Source organism: Rhinolophus sinicus, chromosome 7, assembly GCF_057876585.1.
Source record: "Rhinolophus sinicus isolate RSI-liver-muscle chromosome 7, RSI-T2T, whole genome shotgun sequence".
Classification (NCBI taxonomy): Eukaryota; Metazoa; Chordata; class Mammalia; order Chiroptera; family Rhinolophidae; genus Rhinolophus; species Rhinolophus sinicus.
In genome coordinates this window covers 52,719,993-52,726,847 of record NC_142507.1, presented here as the reverse complement: position 1 = coordinate 52,726,847, position 6,855 = coordinate 52,719,993, and positions in this window count along the sequence as shown.

The window sequence follows — 6,855 nt, the reverse complement described above, 5'->3', positions numbered from 1 at the left end:
GGCTCCGTGACCCTTTTCTTCTGTCCTTCTGTGGGGCTTAATTCTGGAATGTTCTGCAGAACTGGGCACAGAGGGGAGAGGTCAAGTCAGCAGGCCCCTCCTACCAGCGGTGTCCCTCTGAAGGCTGAGGACTTGTAGCCTCATATTCCAGACCCCCACTCCCCTCCTCGTTCATGTGGGTGAGCTGCCCCAGAGCCCGGCCCGTGGAGACACTGGGATCTAACTACCTGCACCGTTATGAAGCATTTCTCTATGTGATGCTTTTCTAGGCCCTTAACGTGCATTTCCTCACTTAACCTCCCACCAACCCTGCCAGACAGGACAGAATTTGACAGACAGGGAAATGGAGATTTTGGAGGTTAATTATGAATAACTTACTCAAACCTACTAAGGGATGGCTGCAGGAGTTGAACCCACTTTGTCAGACTCCCAACCCATGATGCTCTAGGCTCACAGGACCAGCTAGGTGACCTTTGACCCAAGACAAAGACCCCAAGGAGCATGAAGCAGGCTGGCGGGCTGCAGGAGCCCTGAGGTCCCTCCAGCTCCTAGCCCCTTCTCTGAGCTGCTTTAGGGCTCACACAGAAGTAGCCTTTGACGTCACAGCACGTGGGCTGTTTGCTGCTAGGCAAGTACCTGTTACCCACCTTCATTATGTTCCTGTCATGAACTTGCTCACCTTCCAGCCACGATCTGGTCTCAGGCCTGAGAGGTTCTCTTGAGAGCGCGAGACGAGGAAATCCCACAGGCCACCCCCACCTCCACCCCGTACTTCTGCCTTCTAAAGTGCCCCAAACTAGAACAGTTACAAAGAGAAGCAGCCTGTGAAGTCCTCCAGTAACATCTCTGTGGACAGTTTCAGGGAGAAAAGTCTCTTGGCTCGGTAGAGATCAGGAACAGGGCCTCACATGGAAGGAAGGGAACCCAGTTGGGAGGCCTAGCAAGTACCCTGCACCTGGAACCTCAGTTAAACAGAGACAGGTGTTGGGCGGGGGTGGTCGGGGGGAGGGAGGGTCAGAGATGGGAGGCGGCGTCTGTAAGGAAGACAACAGGAGTTGGTTGTAACGTTATGAGTTTTCTTGAGCTGTCTCACCGAGGCTTCGCTAGTTTCTGGGTCAGAACAGAAAGGTGGAAGGTGGGTTTTAGACCAAAGGGCATCTCCCAGGGAGGTGGGGGTTCTCCTTGGAAGTGGGGGCTGGGAGGTAGTGGAGCAGGACGTCTCCTCCTTCCTGGCTTCCTCCCAGATCTCAGGCCGCCCCTCACACAAACCCTGAGAACTACATTTATTGTCTGTCACTGCTCACTGCTGTCCCCCTTCCCTGCAAGGCTGCAGCCACATTTTCTCCAGAGAAGCAGGTGGTAATTAAGGTTGAATGCTGGGGATGAAAGAGCCACAGAGGGGTATTTTGGGGGAAACAAAACCACCTCGGGGCAGGGATTCTCCAGGTCCTTTGACAGGAAAACGTAGGAGGCCACCTGAGACAGAAAAGCAAGTTCCTAGCTTGTTTCTTGTACAAACGCCGATTTTTCTGGCTTCATATTGGCTTCAAAAATATTGGGACGGGTAAGAAGGTGGGGCAGTGCTGTCCGCTGCTGAGATCCACTAACATCTTGGCGCAGGAGAGGCCTCAGTGATCAAATGGGACGGAAGAAACAGGAAGTGATGACAGTGATGCCCTTACTTCAGACCAAGCAGGAGGAAACTCAGACGCAGTTTCTTCTAAGAAAATCAAGTGGCAGCTCACATGTTGATGGCGCAGAGAGAGAGGAGGGGAGGGCACACGAGCGGGCGGGCACAGCAGGGGTTGGGAGAAGCCTTACAGTTAGACATGAGAATATGGCAGGGGAAAGGCCTGCGTAATGCCTTCCATGCACTCCCATCCTGTCCGTATTTTTAGAGCTTTGAGATGTATAAATGTCATGCAAGGTGTCCCGTTTCCCTCAGGTTGGACCCTGCTCCTAGCCTGAGCGCCTCAGCCTCTCTGATGAGGGTTTCCTTTGTCTTGTAATTCTCCTACAATGTCAAAGCCTTGCACAGCCTTGTTTCTCGTACCTGTGACTGAAGAATCCCCACTCGTGGCCAAGCCTCCCCCTTCTCCGCATTCAAGAACTTGAGTAGCCCTGGCCCAAGCTCCTGGTTCTTAGAAGAGTCTCACTCTCAGGCCCCCCTGTCCAGTCGATCTCCCTGAGTGGTCAGCCATCTTCCTCTAGCTCCCATAAATGGGGTTCCCCCTCCAATACGTTGCATTCTCTCATCTGCTCAATGAAAACGACCCCCAGTGACACGTCTCTAACCTCATTTTCCTCCTGAACTCAGTTTCTTCCCTCAGACTTCCGCACTCATAAGTGGCACCGCTACGGACCTGCTCGAGCCAACTGTTGACGATGCCCTTCTCTCGCGCCTCATACCCGCTCCAGCTGCGAAGGCCCACTGGTTGTGTCTCTAGAACATCTGCAGTGCGATCAGCACTGTCCAGGTCACCCTGGACGCCGGCAGTGTCCTCGTCCTGCCTGCGTTTCCCCTTCTGCTCGCTTACAAACGATGCTCCATAGAGACCAGCTGTCTTCAGCGAGTTCAGCCAGGTACTGGGTACCCACATGGCCTCATCCACCACTGTATCCCCATTACTCTAAACAGAGCCCAAGACATTGGAAGGTGCCCAGCACGTAAGTCTTAAGAAGTAACAGCTGGACGCCTGGACGCTGCCTCACCCGTCCTGAATCATACTATGGGCCTGCTAGGTCAAAAGCTAAAACGTTTTCTCCCCCAAAGTTTCAACTCTTAAATATTTCTACTTTCTAGGCACCTAGACATGAAACCCTGGGAGCCTTTCCATCCTCTCACATAAATTCAATGTTACTCCGTCGCAAAATCTTTTGCTTCCACAATGTTTCTCATATCCATTTCCCTCCTTTCAGGTGTCACTGCCTCCACTCAGTCAGGAATCACAGCAGTGTCTCACTGACCTTCTGACAGATTCTGAAACGTCAATGTTTCTGAACTACAGCTGATTGGGAAAAACAATAAAACTTCTCTGGTTCTCTCCCCTCCTCCTTTTTTTCCATAGAGCACTTCACCCTGGATTCAAGGTTCTCCCGTGTAATCCCTACACATACCCTAAGTTCTAATCAAATAGGACTATCCGTCTGGACAAATTGCCCCCCCCCCCCCCCCCCGCCATTCCCAGTGACTAATGTCCAGCACGTAACGGCTCAATGAAGTTTCCTGAATGCCTCCTGGTTGCAAACCTGCTCACCCTAACAGTTCACCTGAAGTACCACTTTCTTCCTGACCATTTCCTTACTTACTTGCCTTCATCCAGGGGCCTTTCTCCCTTTTTCTAGTCCTTGGGGCACTTAAAGCTTCCACTGTTGTGTCTCACGGTCAGTTCTCTCAGTGCTCAGCTGGCAGAACGTTCTCCTTTGCTTGGATCTGTTGCTGCATCTAACACAACACCCTCGACAATCAAGATTTGTTGCCTTTAACTTCCAGATTCTTTCCTCGTTAGAGCGAAACAATTTCCCCCATTAGGATGGTAATATTTCTCAGATTCCGATTTCTCGACAGGGAGTGAGACCCAGAACATCGTCTCTCTCTGAACTGCCAAACCAAATGTCAAACTCGTCCTCACTCTACGGTCTTCAATCAAGCACGTGGTCGGGGTTGTAAAATACAACAGGAAGGTGCAGAAACATGATCAAGACGTCGACGTAGCACAGACGCCGCGCTTCTCAGAACAGATTTAGCCTGGAACCAACGAAGCAGAGTTCTCTGAAGAGCAGGTGCTCGGGCCACAGCACCTGCAGCTCCTCTGTGACGGCAAAGACCACGCAGGGCAGACGACTGTTCCCAGGGTGTGGGCAGAGGGGACAACAACCCGACTGCCCAGGGCTGTGCTGCACCCATCAGGGGTAACATGCACTTTTCAGGTCACATTCCAGAAAGAACTCTCCCGAGTCATTTGAAAAATGACAACATGTATACATGTCACCGGAGGCAGGGGGACAGTGCTAAGCTCTGTCTTCAGGACGCTGACGGGCTCTGCCTGCGTAAGGCTGAGGGAGGGGAGTCCTGTGGGCCAACATGGATTTTGTGCAGACTGGCGCAATGGAGTCTGAGATCTGAGAAGAAGATTCAGAGGAGCCACTGGGCACAGAAGGTTAGACAGGGCCTCCCACCTTCTCCTTCCCACCCTTCCTCCCTCCCTAACCTGGGAGAACCGGTCAGGTGTTCTTCCCATGTGCAGGCCGACCTTCTAACTCAAATCCCCAAGGTCCCCTTCACTTCTTCCCACACAACCCGAAGGACTTGTAGTCTAGGAAACCAAAGAATAGTTTCATCAATAAATCAATTTATTTAAAAGAATATGTTACAATTAATTACACTAAGTGACGTTGCCAAACAAGTTTAGAGTGGTGAGCTCTAGAACAAGGAATGAAGGAAACACTGTTAGCCGTTATGTGTCTGCGCATTTTCTCTTCACATTTCTTAAATCACAAATAAAAAATACAAGATACTGCAGTGAAAATACAATTAGAGTTTCTCTCAAATAAATTAAAAGTGTGCATGGCCTGGGGAAAACTGAAGCCCAGCTCACTGGCTTAAAAAGGGGGCAGGATATAAAACTGGAGTCCAAGGTCCGCCGTTGGCCAAGTGCGTTCCCGTAGCCCTCCCCCCTCAATGCCGACCCCCGAGCCCTGGGCTTCCCACACTCCTGAGATTATCGCTTGGACAGAGCTGATGTCGTAGTGTGAGTGTGAGCCAGGCCCGCACGACGTGCTCAGGTTCAGACGAGGGAGAGCTGGGGCGCCGAGGCCAGCCACTGCCTCCATGGTCTCTGAGTAAGTACCCCTCAAATGGACGCTACTGTGACACGAATCTAGTGAAGGAACCAGGCGGCGTGCTGGAGTCCCACAGACCAAATTGTTTCTGCTGCTGAGTTGGTTCAGCCAGAGCACGATGGACGGCGAGAGGGAGGTCGCAGCGGTCCCGCCAGGTCTAGAGACTGCAGACCAACCAGGATGCCGTCCCCTTTAAGGAAAAGTGTGTCCTCAGAACCTGGCCATCAGTTGGCAAATTCTGAGATGAGAGATGTGTCACCTCCTGCCAGTGCCCAGTATGGCGGCTCCAAGCACTGGATTTGGAGCTCCAGGAGTGACCCAGAGCGACTGGGTGACTAAAGGATGGAACCATCTGGCCAGGCACGGGGCTGCTGAGCCCTCATCTAAGTCCTCCCTGAGAGCTCTGTCCAGGGAGGCGCTGCCCTGGGCACACACCTGTGCGGAGCCAGGCGAGGAGAAAGCCGGAGAGCAGGATAAAACTAGAAAGAGCAGAGACCCTAAGCATGGCCCGACGGAAACGTTCTGCAGGGACCTGCATTTTCTCCTGATCCATAAAAAACTCGGAGCGTTTCCCAGAGGACAGAAACTGAGTGTGGGGGGGGGGGGGGACACGACAGAGACCAGGAAGACCCTGCAGGCTCTGTTGGGGCAAAGCTGGGGGTAGGGGAGCCCTTCCGTTTCCCAGAGACAAATTGTAACAGAAGCCTCCCTGGGCAGAAGCCAGGACCAAGACAGGAAGGAGCAGGGCAGGAGGTGCGGGCCGGGGGGGCGGGGGGAGTGTCACAGGGCACCGCTCCTTGCCAGCAGCCTGACCCTCAGCTCCAGCCACGCGGAGGCCCACGGGCCTCCAGGCCTCCCCACGCCCCCTCCTTCTGCAGCTGGGGGCTTTGTCAGTGGTCCAGCCTCAAGGAGGGGCTGTTCCTACAGATTCACCCAATCTCCAAAGCACCGTGAATTCTACAGCAGAAAGGGATCCTCTCGAAGGACCTCCACTCTAAGGGCCTCGCCACGAGGTCTCAGATCCGGAGGGCAACATCCGGGCTGTCGCGTGGCCTGCACTGTTCACCCCTACCCCACTCAAAGGTGGTGGCAAAAGCCTCTTTAGCAGCTTGGAGTGGGAAATCAACATATCTTCTTGCCAGGGTCCTGTGGCTCATTATTAAATTCATTTAGGCCAAAGGAAGTTAATCCTGTGTAAAAGCCTTCAAATCAGGGCTCATTCTCTGCAACTGGAAACATTCAGCATTCTGACACTTTGCACGTGACTCCACCTGGGTTTGCAGAAGGGGAGAGAAGACAGCACACCCTATATCATCCTACACTCCCCTGGGGCCAACGGCTGCCAGGGTGACAGAATGAGACAAAGAAAAGTGGCCTCATGATGACCTGCAAAAACAAGTTACAAAGAAAAGAGACTTCCAACTACCCACCCAGCACCGCTCCGTGGAGCTGACTAAAACCAACTGCGGTTGCCTCCCAGTCAGATAAAGCACGAGATGCCACCCTATTGAAGTTTTTGTTTAGAAGGTAGAGAAGGAAAAAGAAAAGGAGGCTGAGAACGCCAGCCTGGCCCCAGAGCCTGGGCTCCGGTCTCCAAAGGTCTGACTGCAAGTCAGACGAGGGGCTCTCACCAGACAGTCTTCCCTTCAGTGTCCTTCTCGCTGAAAGCTGAGATCCAGCCCAAATCAACTATATCGCTCCTGCTCCTCCCTGGGTCCTAGCTGGACCGGAGGGGCTACGGCTGGGCTAGCGCAGACCCTGAGCCAACCAAGCCTTGGGGATACGGGCAGGTGCCTCCACAGAGCTGTTTCAGGAAGTCACGGAGGGTGTAACGGTTATGGGTGGCGAGCGGTCAGGAACTGCATGGGGAAAACCTTAGGCACATGGCATCTCTGCCTGCCCTTCCCCTCTATGTCCAATCTGTGCCTAAACGTATCAGCTTGACCAATCTCTGGTCCCCAGTACTGTCCCTGCATCAGAAAAGGCAGGGACATAGGAAATGACGACCATGAA